Genomic DNA, 16477 nt, shown 5'->3' on the forward strand with positions numbered 1-16477 from the left:
ACTTCATTTCTGAATCACGTAGACATAATTCCACTCGGTTCTAATTAACAAATAACCTTTCAGAAAAATCACTCAAAAGGTTTCTCATTAGTAACCAGAGAAAAATCTTCAATTTTATTCAGAGCTGCGTTTGTGGCTCTAGAAGTTTAATTGGATTCCTCAGGTTCACCCTACAAGAATTGTGCTTTTCTCTTGCAGACATTCATCTATCTCTAACATGCTTATAATCTCATCCTACCCTCCTTAATTATTTAATTTTGGAAGGGTACAGATTCACAGTAATTACTACAAATCAGATGCACATGTTTGATCATTTTTCACACAATTTAATTTTCATTGAACTGTCTAATCTTTGTGCCTCTATCATGTTCAGAGTAGGAAGAAAAAGCAATTTAATTAGATAACAGAGTTATTCTTTTTTATACTTAGGAAATAGTTCAGACATACAACAAGGCGTGGAAAACAATGTAATAAAACATATGTCTAAAATACTAGTTTAAGAAAGAAAATTTATAAAAACTCCTAATTTAGAGAAAGGGTAAAAGAAGAAATATTAGGTAATGTTATTTTACTGCCTGTCAAACACAAAGGCAGAATCTGAAATGGAAGATATTGTTTGCCCCTGAAAAAGTAAATGCTCCCAATGAACAAATACTTAGCCTTGGCCATATGGGTCAACAGTGAATAAGGTTAAGTTTGTATTTGCAAAGTATCTAGAAGAGATATGGATAGGAGCATCTAACACTTCTAAAACTGTCATCAAAATATATCTAACCACTGAAATAAGAGTACAATGTATAGATTTATTTTGATAGTTGTCATATGTGATCTATGATTATTTGCTCTTCTGAAATTTTATCTCCTGATATTTTCAGCCATTCTTTCAAGGGACAAGAAGAAAGGTCTTAGTAAATTCACAGAACTGCAATAATCTAAAGTTCTTAGTAAATAGAAACAAAAATAAAATGAAAAAGGAGAAAATAAACATAATTTTTCAAGTGTGCAGAATAGGGGGAAGATAGTAAAGAAGTGATAAATGCTTCAAATGAAAGAAAAACTAGAAGGAAAAAAATTAAAAAGACAAAGAAATTGCTGAAAAATATAAGCTATTGTTGAACAAGAATACAATCAATGCACTCCTAGAAGAATCCAATCTAAATTAAATGAAAAGGGATTTTTTTGAAAAATTAAGTTCACACGGTGATAAAATCCAATCTGTAACTAAATCATATGAACAATTAAAATGGGGATATTACTCTTCTGATGTATGTATTTATGTGAAATAAAGAAAACTGGGGATAGTACTCAGTGGAGTTTATGATGATCTACTGTTATATTTCTTTTACCTTTTTTTGTAAAAGCCAGAAAGATAGATTAAATGATGATGGATACCACCACCCCTGCATATGTAAGCCTTTGAAATTGATGAGAATTTCTACTGCTTCTTCTGGGATAGATTTCTTTTTTTAATTTTTATTTTTCTTGGCTCAGTGTTGTAGGCAGGGGGGCCAATTTCAGAGACTTTCACCTGGCCTTCTCCATTACTGTATAGCTCATATCCTAAAAGTCAAGGAAATGATGTGATGGTTTTGACAATCTTTAAATGTGTCCATTTCAATGATATATTCAGGGGACAAAAAAAATTATGTGAATAGGTCTGTGGACTCAATGGAACTATATGCTAAGCTGGAATTGACACAGGAGTCTACTGACTACCTGGCCCCTGATCTAACAATGGTCCATGATAACATGTCAGGTTTCTGAGTATAAATGTTCTCTCAAATCCTGTGCCAAATAGTACCTGGCTTGGGTCCCATTGGAGACGGTCTAAAAGAATCATGATCATATATACTTGGCAGTGACTCCCATCCAGATCCAGTCTCTTCTCCAATAAGTTTCAGTTCTAAGAAATGGCTCAAGTATTGGAAACCAGGTAAAAAATTCTGACATTGAGGTAACTATCTTCAGCCTCCTACCTACTTATCTGTGATTTTATTTGGTTATATAAATTAAGCAATTTATTGACTGCCCATCTACCATGCTTCTCCACAGTTGTCTGTATTCCTATTTCCTTGGTTGTTCATTATAATAGTTGCACCCGAATGGTTTCTAATGTTTAATTGTGACAGCTGGCCTCCATTTCTTCAGAAGCCTATCATTCTTACTGCCATTTAAGATACCTAAAAGCAACTCCTACCCTCAGCCCTGGCCTATCGAGTATGGCTATGGCTGAACTTACCAATGATGTTGGTGGTCCTTTCACCAGCAGGTAACTTACAACTTTAATAAATGGACAGTCCTCTAGCTCTCCTTGAGCAAAATGGTTAACTGGTGGGTTTTTCAGCCTCATGCAGTATATACACTGTAGCAACCCCATTCTGAGCTTTTGATCCCTTTCTCTACTTTCTTCCATGGCAATTCTGGTATTTCTTCGTCTCTCAGTGTGGGGTGTGGGCTGTCATTTTCTCCAAGCTTTCAAGAAGCTTCCTAGCATACGTTAGCTCCATCCAAGGTCCTTGTCCAGGTGTTAAATCTTAACTCATAAGAAAGAAATCCACTTTTAATAATTTCCCCTTTATCCAATTTTCTATGCCATCACCCTTGCTCCAGCACCCAAATGTATTTTCCTGGTCCTTGATGTATATTGGCTCATCTTGCAGCTCCCTGGTGTATAGTTCCTTGTCTTTCTCATCCAATCCAAAAATTTCCTGATCAGGTTATGTTGTGACTTATTCAAAGTAATTAGTATGTTGACCTAGAGAGGAAGGGTGAGGGGATACTGAAGTGAGTTGGGTCATATTGACTTGGAAGGCAGAGGCAGGAGGGAGTGAGTGACCTCTTCATGTATAGAACCTTCTGGAGAATCTAGAGATTCAAGATTTCTGAGCACAATGACCCATTTATTTCCATTCCAAGTCTGAGGGTCCTACTTATTACCAATCAGGGTTATGAACTTGGCATAGTAGGATTAAAAAATTAAATCTTTTCTGGAGTCCTTATACACTAATAATTAAGTGTTGGGTCTGATCCTCACCTTTTTCTGTCTTCCAGCTGCAAGAGAAAAGAGTCTTTATATATTTTTCCAAAGAAGTCCCCTGGCTTTCATCATTCATCTTAAGTTGATCATTCTCAGCTTAAAATTGCCTTTCTCCCATGACTTAATAAGCCTTATAGCCATCTAACTCCACAGTCTTTAAAGTGAATACTTTCACCAACTCTCTCATTTGTCTGGTATCTATCAAATCATTTAATTATATCCCATTTTAATATCAATGAAAGTCTTAATAATTGTACTACTACAGTATCATGGATAATATCAGTACTCTAAATACAGTCATGGGTAACTGGCCAGAGGGTGCCTGGTTCCAAAAACTCATTTTACAGTCTGATTCTTAGAGTCATTTCTATTGCCAACTCTCTTTCTGTTTTTGGGGATGCTTAAAAAAATTGTTTCTGTTTTGTTTCGTTTTTCCACAATATGCTGGCTCTATGAAGGAGATTTTTATAAAGGCGGTTTATTAGTGTGTGTTCTTGGAAACAAAACGTTTAAGGAAGTAAGGGATACAGGCTTGAGAAAGAGAAGGTGAACTTTTATGAAGTTGAAATAGAAGCAACCAATCCCTCAGGGGGCCTTAGGGCTGGAGTGGTTCTTCAGGATGGTTCTAAAGTGAGAAAAAGGGGCTAGACCTTTTAACTACACATTGCTCAGTCATTGGATATTGACTTCTAGAAAGGGGCCATTATTTTGGGCAGGATGGTTCTCTTCACCCAACAGAAATTCCTGAAGATGGACTCAGTCCTGAAATATTAGAAGGTAACATTCCTAGCATTTGGGGAAATAGGTGGTGTGGTCTTGAAGAAGCAATCTCTGTAGTGGACCATAGTATCCACTATATATGGCTACAGAGCAAGAAATGATATCTATTAAAAATTCATTCAACAGAGAATGAAATTATGGTGTTTGGGAAACAAAATATCTTGAGGACTGAACCCCTAAGACAGCTAGCTGTTGTTATAGCTGCATGTATTTTAATGTCATTATGCATTATTATGAACTAGTAATTTTTTATTCTAATAGAGTCTACCTTAGCAATTGGGGAAAACTGTATGTGAATGTAAGTAATTTAGCATCCATAATGCAAATACTGAAATTGTGCTTTTTTAGCAATTTATCTGGCTTATCACATCACATCTACTGTAAAGTAATTTGCATGATAAAAGTCACAGCAAATATCAAGTGTGCATGGAAGATATGCTTTTAAAAATTCAAGATAAGTTGACTATAAGTAGTAAAAAAATAAATATGTATGTATTAGTTTGCTAGGACTTCCATAATAAGATACTACACACTGGGTAGCTTAAACAACAGTCATTTATTTTCTCATAATTTTGGAGGCTGGAAATCCAAGATCAAAGATTGGCAGGTTTGACTTCTTCGGAGGCCTCTTCCCTTGGCTTGCAGCTGGCCTCTTCCTTGCTGTATCTTTTCTTGTGTATCATGCACGTGGCCTTTTCTCTGTGCATGGATGTCCCTGGTGTGTCTTCCTTCTTTTACAAAGACACCAGTCATTTTGGATTAGGATCCCATCCTTATGACCTCCTTTAACCTTGATTATCCCTTTAAAGTCTTTATATCCAAATATACTCACACTTGGGGTTAGGGCTTTAACATATGAACTTTGGGAGGACCTAACTGAGTCTACAACAATAAGGTTAAACTAATGTATTGATTTTCTTTAGAGAGGCTTCTGTACATATTGGTAATTATCTCACCCACAGGTATAAATTCTGTGTCCTTTTGGTAATATAATAAGAATGAAGAACTCTGTTTCCCTTTGCCTCTTATTCCACCATTGTGTTTTGCTTATATATTCACACACACATGCCTCACCTCATTGGTCCAGCTTGTAGCTGGATAGAATTTTTAGGTAAAAAACAAGCTGAGAAGTGACACTACAAATTCATCAGGACTGGAAAAGAAAAGAATCAGGAATAGGTTGGCCTCATTATATTGCCAAACTACAGCAATATAAGGATTTGTTCTATAGCCCCTTGTCAAAGTATAATTTTCAAAATATAAAAAACATAATTTTTACACAGATAGTAAACACATGTCATGTTTTAGGGAACTAAAAGAATGACAAAGCAATTTCCAAAGACATTTTGAAAACCTGGCATTCTATAGTCTATAAAAACAAAATAAATTTTGAAATATAATGTTAAATTCTTACAAAATTGGTTAATTACCTACAGGGCAATAAAACATACTTTTGATGCAATCTTCTTTAATAGACAAAAAAGAAAATTATTATTGCATTTTATCAAGTTTCTATAAGTTAGTTTCTAACTTTATGGAGTTAAGAAATGTCTAGACAATCAATAGTAACTAGTATATTAAATGAAGTTACAATTCCCTGAAGAGTAAGATGACCCGAAGTGGGCCAGTTAGACAATGCTACAGGATGACATTAAATGCCTAAACAATCATCTTTGCTTCATTTCCTATATTGAAATGTTTGTTTCTTTAATACCCTGGTATCTTCTCCATGTGACCCAAACAAAGTGTGGACAAAGTTACAGGAGCAAGAAAATACCAATTTTTTTGTTTTATTTTACCATTCTAGTAGGCCTAGATTCTTATTATTAGCACCGAAGAGGCTATCATTACCTTGTAATTATTGTTGATTAATTTTGAAATAAATAGGTCAGTCATGTTTACTGTACAAACTAAAAGTCCTTCCTCCACATTATAAATATTAAATCCTTACTGACAAACAATATTGAATATATTACAATAACCATTAAGAGTCAAGGGCATGTGCACTTCTGTTTTACTGCTTTGTAAGAATTGAATTTATTTCTGTACAATATTGAAAGCAGATCATTAGGGGAAAAAAAATCCCCCACGATCAATTGAGTGCAGCACATTTTAAAAATTTAAGAAGTCATTGACCAGATGGCCTTTATATTTCCCTCAACTGGACTAAACTTTAGATGGATTTCTTTCTGCCTCTAAGTCCCTGACCTCCCTCTCACACTGGCGCTATAAGAATTCTATGAGATGTGTTCAGATGGCCTGAACACAGAAGTCCTTCTCGTCCATTTACCTAGAGAATTTTTTAAGAAAGCTTATGATTGTAAGTTATTTCTCTGCCTCTATGAGAGATAAATATCTTTAAAAGCCTCTTGCCAGTTTTACAACACAAGAAATGTCTTTCTCCAGGGCCTGGGAGCCATCATATTAAAATGTAATCGTCAAGGAAGATAGCAATATCTCCCAGTCTCTGTGTAAGTGTGGGAGCCTGTATTTCATGGGCACTGATAAGCAAACAAAGATGGCTAATCACAGAGAAAAAAACTGTTTGCAAACTCAGGAAATAACTCAATATACTCAACATATGCCATTGATCAACCTCCTCTGTGACGACTTCCAGTACTTTTCCACTAGCTTGTCCCTGCCCTTCAAGAACCCCCCCATCATTTTTTTCAACAGCTGAATTCAGATTGAGTTCTGTACTCTCTCCCCATGATAATAGCTTTGAATAAAGCCTTCTTTGCCTATTTAACTTTGATGACATTTTGCTTTGACACCATTTTCTATAATGACCTCTTTATTCCCCCATGTAACATATTTCTAAAATTTCTGTATAGTAAACCAGAGTAAAATATTAAATCAATATTTTTCCTTACCCTTTTATTCATAGGAAAGAATTCACTTGATGAACTGGGTCAATGTCGTGATCCTCAATACTTAAGAAAAATAACTTCTAAAGACAACTCTTTCATATTCTAACTCTAAAATGAAAGAAGAGGCAAAAGTTTAAAGTTTATTTGAATCAGTTGATTCTTTAAGTAGACTCAAAAAACAAAATCATATAGTATGGCAAAAATTACTTTTCCATAATTTTAACTCAAAAATAAAATAATTTTTTCATTTGATAAATTTTATTGAAGATTTTTGAAAACAGTACACTGTTTAATAATGCACTAGATATTTACAAGCCTATTAAACTCACAATTAGTTGAAGATTAAAAAGTAATAAATTTTCACTCTTGAAAATTGAGAAGATATGTGTGATTTTTATGATTTCCCAAAATTTTTGGAAGAAAGGGAAATGTCTGAAGAAAAAAATGTTGATGATTCAATTATTCATTCTTATGAAAAATTAATAGAATGTATGATAGAATTGTATAAAAAAGGAATTTCTTAATTCTGGTCTTATAATTTTCTTCTCCCAGCAGCAGATAAAGATGTTACCCTCTTTGGAGTAATGTCTATGTTAAATGGAATTTTTTGTTTTTTTGATATTAAATTATACGAGCTGTTAATATATTTTGGATATTAACCCCTAATCAGTCGTATCATTTGCAAGTATCTTCTCCCATTCAGTAGGATGTCTTTTCATGTTGTTGATGGTTTTCTTTGCTGTGCAAAAGCTTTTAAGTTTAATGAGGTCCCACTTGTTTATTTTTGCTTTTATCTTCTTTGCTTTAGGAGACATATCCAAAATAATATTGCTCCGATTTATGTCAAAGAGTATTCTGCCTATGTTTTCTTCTAAGAGTTTTATGGTTTCTGGTCTTACATTTAGATCTTTAATCCATTTTGAGTTTATTTTTGTATATGGTGTTAGGGAATGATCTAATTTCATTTGTATATAGCAGCCCAGTTTACCCAGCACTACTTATTGAAGAGATTGTTTTTTCTCCATTGTGTATCCTTGCCTCCATTGTCATAGATTAATTGACCATAAGTGTGTGGGTTTATCTCTGGGCTTTCTATTCTGTTCACTAATCTATGTGTCTGTTTTTGTGCCAGTACCAAGAGGCACATGAAAAGATGCTCAACGTCATTAATCATCAGGGATATGCAAATCAAAACCACAGTGAGATGTCACCTCACACTTGCCAGAATGACTATCATCAAAAAGAACACAAATAACAAGTGTTAGCAAGAATGTAGAAAAAAGGCAACACTTATACACCATTGGCGGGAATGTAAATTGGTACAACCACTGTGGAAAACAGTATGAAGCGTTCTCAAAAAGCTAAAAATAGAACTACCATATGACCCAGCAATTTCACTCCTGGTTATATATCAGTAAAAGAGCAAAAATACTAATTCAAAAAGATAAATGCACCCTAATGTTCATAGCAGCATTATTTACAATTGTCAAGATACAGAAGCAACTAAGTGTCCAGATGACAATTAAGATGAATGATAAAGATGAATTGATAAAGAATATGTAATATATATATATAGATGTTATTATATATACATATATAATGGAATACTACTCAGCCATAAAAAGGAATGAAATGTTGCCATTTGCAGAAACATGAATGGACTTGGGGGATGTTATGCTAAAGGATATAAGTCAGACAAAGACAAATACTGTATGATATCACTTATATGTGGAATCTAACAAAATGCAACCAACTAGTGATTATAACAAAAAAAAGAGAAGCAGATCACAGATACAGAGAACAAACTAGTGGCTACCCATGGGGAGAGGGAAGGGAGAAGAGAAAATTTGGCAGGAGCTTAAGAGGTACAAACTATTAGGTATTAAACAAGCTACAAGGATATATTGTACAACACAGGGAATATGGCCAATATTTTATAATAACTATAAATGGAATATAATCTTTAAAAATTGTGAATCTCTATATTTTACACCTGTAAATTATATAATACTGTACATCAACTATATGTCAATTAAAAAAAAGAAATTTTAAAAAAGATGTTACTTAAGATCTCCAATTCATGGGGTAAAAAAGAAAAAAGCTCAATGAAAAGAACAAAGCTTACTTATCATTAAAGTGGCAAACGTGATTTAAAACAACTGATTTGGAAAAATTGAGCATTGGCCCTTTCATTACATTAAAAAGAGTTCACTTAAACCAGCAGGAGTTTTTTAAACAGCATGCCCTCCTATTGTATTAAAGTGTGTTTACACATCATTAACTGCTTGAAAAAGAACAAAGGATAGAGAAAATTTTAATGCTTAAAAATTAAAGAGCCACTACTCTTTTTTAAAATTATTTTTTAATTGAAGTATAGTCAGTTACAATGTGTCAATTTCTGGTGTACAGCATAATGTTCCAGTCATGCATATGCTCTTAATGTAAATAGAGATTAAAATGAGCAATTGGTCATATAACGCTTCTTAGTATTAAAGTGCGTAAATTTAAAGATAGTGCCTTTACCCTTAAGTTTACCTACACATGTTCCTAATATTCTGGCATCAGCAATGAATTTTGGGTCTCTCTGTTTTATCATCAGTGAGCTTGTTTCAGGTAAGTAGAGGCCATCACTTACATAATATTATATTATTGTCATTAGCTGAAAACTAGTTTTCTCTCCTGTCTGCCATATATCCCACCAAAACAAAGAAACAAACAAACAAAAACTTGGCCTTTATTTCATTCAATCATTCAACATATATTTATCGAGTACCCACTATGTGCAAGAAAGTTTCTTAGTGTAGAATCTATAGCAATAAACAAGAGATAGGATCACCATCCCTTAATGCTTATATTCCACTGATAAGTGATAGTCAAAGCTAAGAAGAAAAGTAGAGCAAGGAAGTGTGGGATGGAGCTGCTATTTTAGCTTTGGTGATCAGTGGAAGCTTTTCTCATCAAGTGGTATTTGAGCAGAGACTTGAATGGAGTGAGGAAGGGAGGGTAATTGGAGAAGAGTGTTCAAGCAGAGGGAATAACAAGTCCTAAAGAAGGGCTTACTTAGCACATTTGAGGAACAGCACAGAAGGCAAGTCTTTTTAGAAGCTAATTGTGTAAATTCCCTTTGGCTGCTTTAACAAATTAACAAAATCTTGGTGGTTTGAAACAACAGAAATATATTCTCTCAGATTTCTGGAGGTCAGAAATCTGAAAGCAAGGTATTGGCAGGATTATGCTCCCTCTGTAGTCTCTAGAAATGAATTCTTCATTGCCTTTCCAGCTACGGGTAGTCCAGGGGTTCCCTGACTCTGCCTCTCTCTTTTCAGGGTCTTCTTATTGGTGTCTGTGTCTGTGTCTTCTTCTTATCTGTCTCTGACAAGAACACTTGTTATTGGATATAGGGCTCCCCCAGATAATCCAGAATGATCTCATCTTACGATCTGCAAAGACCCTTTTCCAAATGACACATTCCAAGGTTTCTGGGGTAAAGACTTAGAAATATCACTTTGAGGGCACCATTCAACTCATTACCCTTATCTTAACAAAGATATTTTTTAGGGAAGTGACCATAATTTGCACCAAAAGCAAGCGGGCTGCTAGGGGGTTAGCCAAAAATATATGGTAGAACTGTAGGGATTCTGCCCTTGTCTCCAGGCTAGATCTTCCTGCAATTTAAAGACTCCCTTTTCTTTCCAGACACTAAGACTTTCCATAACTGATTTAATGTTTAGAAATATGCTAACCCAATAGTCCATTGGTGCAATCACAGTTTTGCTAAACTGTTGTCTGTCTCAAGTCCTGAAACAATTTGCTGCTGCTAAATCCCAGGAAAAGTATCAGATTCCTTCTTTCGTTTTTAAATTCACATTATTTTGGCCACTTGAATACATACGCCTGTGTTGATTTATAACATTTTTGTTGCATTTGATTTATTTTCACTACTAGACCTTAGAGTTATTTACACATTCTATATGTCTAATTAGTGTCCTACATTAAAAAAACAATCAGAGTCAATATTTATTGAATGCACATGAACTACAGACTTCTAGAAGAGGAAACACAGCATTTTGGTCATCATTCAGGACAAAATTTTTTAAGTAATTATTGATGAAATAAACATCTTTTATTATTTTTCCAGAATTTTCCATCTTTATTGTCCTTTTAGGTTGGTTGTTAGGAAGAATTTTTAGGTAACTGTTTGAAGAATTTGCTAGCTCCAAATAGGCTCAAGACAGTGTTCATCCATACTTAAATTTATTTTTAGTTTTTGAATATCAAGATTAAGAAAATGTATTCATATTAACATGACTTATGAAGTTTGACAAACCTCTGTATGTTAAGTACATTTTTTTCTTTCCTAACTGTACAATGACAATTCTTCATTCTTTGAGTCACAATTCAACATTTATGTAATACATAGGTCAATAAACAACATAAAAGCAATTTCATGTGTTTCTTCTTCATCATGCAATTTTCAAAAGTACATTTTGTATTAAGGGACATTCTGTTAGCTGAAAACCAGCAATGCTTCACCTGCCCTGGCACTCCCTAACACCTGCTCTTATGTGAATTTGAATTCGTATCTCCAATATTTAGAATTTCCATGTTTTCCCCTTTATTAATTATAAATATTGGTGAAAAGGATAATTAAAAATATTTCATACTAAGTTATGGTTGGAAATGAAATCTCCAACTTCTTTTGAGAAATTTATTTGAGTCATAAATAAGCTCTCATGGCATTGTTTACTCTGCCTTCTGAAGAAAATGGTTCTTTCAACTTTTGACATGATATTAACTAATAGAAAAAAATGTTGCTCTACATTGATTTGCTTAACTCAAATGCAGGCAAGAAAACTCAGACTTCCAAAATTTTATTTTAAGTATATGAAGAATACACATATCTTCATATGATGTATATATGGAGAAGAGGGTTAACTTTGGAGAAGAACTGACTTTTTATGGCCCAAATAATGCATCATACTTAGATGATTTTTAATCAGTTTTCCAGTACTGAATTCAAGATGCATTTTACTTCTTTTTCACACAAAAAATTAAGAAAATAGATCCTGAGAGGTTTTTAAAATATGTTCAAAGACTTTTTAAATGTCTCTACGTAAGTCAAGCATTTTGCTCTTGAACTTCTACCATGATAGGCAATATATGTAGTTTCCATGAGAGCAAGATATTTTACAAAATGAAGGACTTCTCGGAGTGCCTAAAAACATTCAAGAGTGGCAAATCCTATACAAGATTCTTACTTGCTCCCCCTTCATAGCCAGATGTACTCCTGGGGACTTGATTCCTAAGGTCCATCTAGAATACATTTCATAGAATTGTTGACAATATGCATCACTGTACAATTTTTTTTCTATAATAGACCTTCAATTTGATGCCCAGGCTTTTGAATTTCAGGTTTTTTTGATTCTTTTCTGAAAAAATCAAAAGCCAATTAACTAATTCCAGGAAGTGCAAAGCACTGTGTATAGTATTCTGTATTCACTTGCTGAACTAGTTTATTTCAAAATTTGTGCACCAGTCTATTTCCATTAAGATAAAAGAAAGACATGTTGGACGTAGGGTAAGAGGTTTCCCAGAATATTGTTTAAGGTGGCTTCCATGGAAATGGTCCCTGGCACTCGGGTAGGCACTAGGGATAAACTCCACTGAGCCAAACAGGCACTAGTCCTATCCTCATCAGGCTTATAGATTACCCTAATAAGTCATTATAAATGGTCATAAGGACTGTAAAGGATGTGGCATTTGATTTGAGATCTGAAAGTTAAATAAGTGAAGAAGAAGAAAAGTTTTCCAAACAAAGGAAGGCATATGTGTAAGGACTCTTCAGTTGGAAGAAACAGTGCATTATTAGAACTAGAAGAAGGAAAGAGTGTCTGTGCCTGCCCATTTTACACAATGGCTTCCATCTGAAGAGCAGGTAAATGTCTAGCCCTTGATAAAGATGCCAAAGCAATTCAATGGAGAAAGGATGATCGATTTACAAAGACAATCGGGAACAATTTGGTGACCACTTGCAAATAAACGAACTCAGACACAGAACTTATAGCTTCCAAAAAATTAAAATCAATCATAGATATAAATGTAAAATATAAACCATAAATCTTCTGGAAGAAAAGATAAAAGAAATGCTACATGACCATGTGTTTAGTGATGAGATTTTAGATACAACACCAAAAGCACCATCCATTGAATAAAAAATTGATTAACTAAATCTTATTAAGATTAAAAAATTTGGTTTGTGAAGGTGACATTGTTAAAGGAACAAAAATAGAAGCCATATGCTGAGAGAAAATATTTGCAGATCACATTTCTGATATAGTTCTTGTATCCAAAATATATAATCATCTTAAAACTCCAAAGTCAGAAATGAAAAACTGAGTTGAAAAGTAGACAAAAGATCTGAACAGACACCTGCCAAAAAATAGACAGGAGACAAATTAAGCATATTGGAATTGCTTAACATTATATGTTATTACATAAATGAATGTTAAAACAACAGTGAGAGACCATTACACACCTATTAGAAAGGCAGAAATTTAAAAATTGGACAGTAGCAAATGTTGACAAAAATGTAGAATAACAGAAACTCATTTCTTATTGTTAGAAATGTAAAATGGTACAGCCAATTGGGAAGAGAGTGGAAGTTAATTACAAAGCTAAATATAGTATTACCATATGATCTAACAATAACACTTTCAAGTACTTACACGACTTATTTGAAAACTTATGTCCACACAAAATCCTGAACACAAATATTTATAGTAGCACAATTAAAATTGTGAAAAATCAGAAGCAACCAAAATGCCCTTCAATAGGTGAATGGATGAACAAACTGCTATAGCCATATAATAGATTTCTATTCAGTGACAAAAAGAATGAGCTTATTAATCTACACAAATACAATGATGAATCTTAAATGCATAATGTTAAGTGAAAAAAGCCAGTCCAAGAAGGCTACATACTGTTTGATTCCACTTATGTGACATACTAGAGAAGACAAAACTATGGAGATGGTAAACAGATCAATTGTTCCCAGGGCTTTCGGGAGGGAGAAGGATTGAATAAGCAAAGTACAGGGGATTTGGGGGCTATAACAGTATATTATTATGTAATCCTATAATGATAGATACAAGACACTACCCATGTGTCAAAAACCCATAGCCCTTTATGGCACAAAAGTAAAACCTAGAATATATAAATTAAAGATAAAAAATCATTTAAGTTTGAGGGACCCTATAAAGGAATGCAGATTATGACAAAAGAATCTGTAAGACAAATTTATAAAATACCCTAATTGAAGGGAATTAGGCAAAAAGGGGAAAAATTACCTAAGTAACTTTGAAAATGGGTAAAGACTGTAAAACTGATGGCAAAAGTATTCATACTCTAGTTGGTAAAGTTCTGTCCCATAGGGATAAAGAATAAGAATTCCGAAGTCACTGTATGTGTATATTGGAATTGAATATTTCAGTAAATAGCAGACAATGGGAGTCATGCTTAGACTCACTGTTAGAAAAGAGGCTTGCAGACCAGCAAGGGGAGAAGGTAGAATGATGCCTGTGGTAATGAATTAGAGTTGAAGACATCAGTATGAGCTCATTTTGAGCTTGACATAGATTCAGATGAATACATATAGAAATATTTATTGATTTTTATACGAGTATGGGTTAGTATGCACACTAAATTTTTGCTCTGCCACCTGAGAGGGTCTAGAAACAATACCTCAGTAGCAACAAGCACATCTCACACCCAAATCTTTTTTCTAATATCATTTTCCAATAAAATAAGCCAAGGGTCCTTGAAGAAAAGGCTGATTCTACTGCTGGAGCAATAAATACATCAAATGAGCCTGGAACACTATACAGAGTCTGAAAATAAGGAGGTACTCAACAAATTACAGTGATGGATCAAGTTGTCAAAGGGACGCAGGAACCAAATGAAAAAGCTCCCATTAGCCAAAGTGGAACAATTCGAGCAAAAAAATATATAAGAGTAATAAATTATAAATTATAAACCAGCATATAAATCCATACTTATATAAATGAGTAATTGAATAAATAAAGTAAGAGAGTAAACAAATCTCCCATGCAGAAGAATTCCAAACAATTTTTGTAGACATCGTGTTCTCGTGGAGGTAGAACATAACTACTCACCCCTTAAGTGTGGCCTATGCATAGTGAGTTCTCCCCAAAGAGCACAATATGAGAAGAAAGAAAAGAAACATTGCAGAGACCTGTCAAGCACCACTTAAACCATGCAATTAAGGTTAACATCAACAGTGATAAGTCATGTTGATAATCTGTACCCTTGACGTGATGTGATGAGAATGACATGACCTCAGTGGCCATCCGCACGAAACCATATAACTGTATTGTAATCATGGGAAAGACATCGGACAAATTCCAATGGAGGGACATTCTACAAAATACCTGACTAGTATGCTTCAAAACTGTCAAGGTCATCAAAAACAAGAAAACTTAGAAACTGCCACAACCGAGAGGAGACTAAGGGAGTCGTGATGATGATGATATGCAATATAGTATCATTAGGTAAAAATGGCGGAACTCTAACTAAAGCATGGGCTTTAGTTAATAATTACGTGTCATTATCATTTCATTTGTTGTGATAAATATATCACAGTAATATGAGATGTTAATATCATGGGGAACTGGGTTTGAGGTATAAAGAATGTCTCTGTACCTTTATTGTAAATTTTCTGTAGTCCTAAAACTTTTAAAATAACAAATTGTATTAATAAATAAAACTGTGATTATGCTTCAATTATGCTTCAATAAAGCTGTTTAAAACACAGAATAAAATTCCAGTAGTACTAGAAAATAGTTATCATTTCTAATCCATTGAATATCCAAAAATTTCTAAAAACATATTTGATCCTAAAACAAACAAACAAACAAACCTGTTCTCCATGACAAAGCCTCAATTATTTTCAAGGTAAACTGTATTGGAAATCTCAACAGAGAATCACAGCAATATTTTTTTCAGGATGACTAAATAGTATTTCAACACCTCTAGTCGTGCATATTCATAATTATTTCTTCATTCTGACCTGTAAGGGTAAATTTTAAATGCAAATGTCATGGCTTGCTGATAAAGCGTGCACAGTTCAAGCTCTTCAGTTATCAAATAAGTGCATTTTATTTTCCGGGTAAGTACTAAGTATGTTGCACCAAATTATCTTTAGACATCTAAAGTGGTGACCCCAGAGATCACTTCATTAGTTAAAGACTCCTATAATCAATTCAAAGGATTATTTTTTCCCACTATGAGTAAATGAAAAATGCTTACTTGTCCTTTACCCAGGGAAAATAAACTGAGGTACAAAGGTTGATTCACAATAATTCAATTTTCATTCAGTTTTCTAACTGTGTTGACAGAATTGAAGAGGCCAAATTACTTGTCACATCACAGTGATCCAGTTGGGATTTCATCTAATGAGGGGTGAAGCCCTCTCAAAGATTTCTGAGCAGCTGCAAAATGGCAGTGAGAAGGCTGGGAAATTATCCTTTTCATTTAATGGTACATTTTATGGTCCTCTAATAAAGCATGTCTACTGGAAGGTTCCCTACAAATTTATTAGGTTCACTACTTTCTAAGGGAAAATTTTGACTCTTTAAACATTTAAACATTGAAATATCTAAAAGAGGCCCTCATTGAACTGCAACGAACTTTTGAGTTGGGAAATCACCAGTGAAATGGATTCCATATTCTTTGCAGCCAAATTCAATTACCTGAACAAACATTTACTAGCCAC

This window comes from Camelus bactrianus, chromosome 3, assembly GCF_048773025.1.
Source record: "Camelus bactrianus isolate YW-2024 breed Bactrian camel chromosome 3, ASM4877302v1, whole genome shotgun sequence".
Taxonomy (NCBI): Eukaryota; Metazoa; Chordata; class Mammalia; order Artiodactyla; family Camelidae; genus Camelus; species Camelus bactrianus.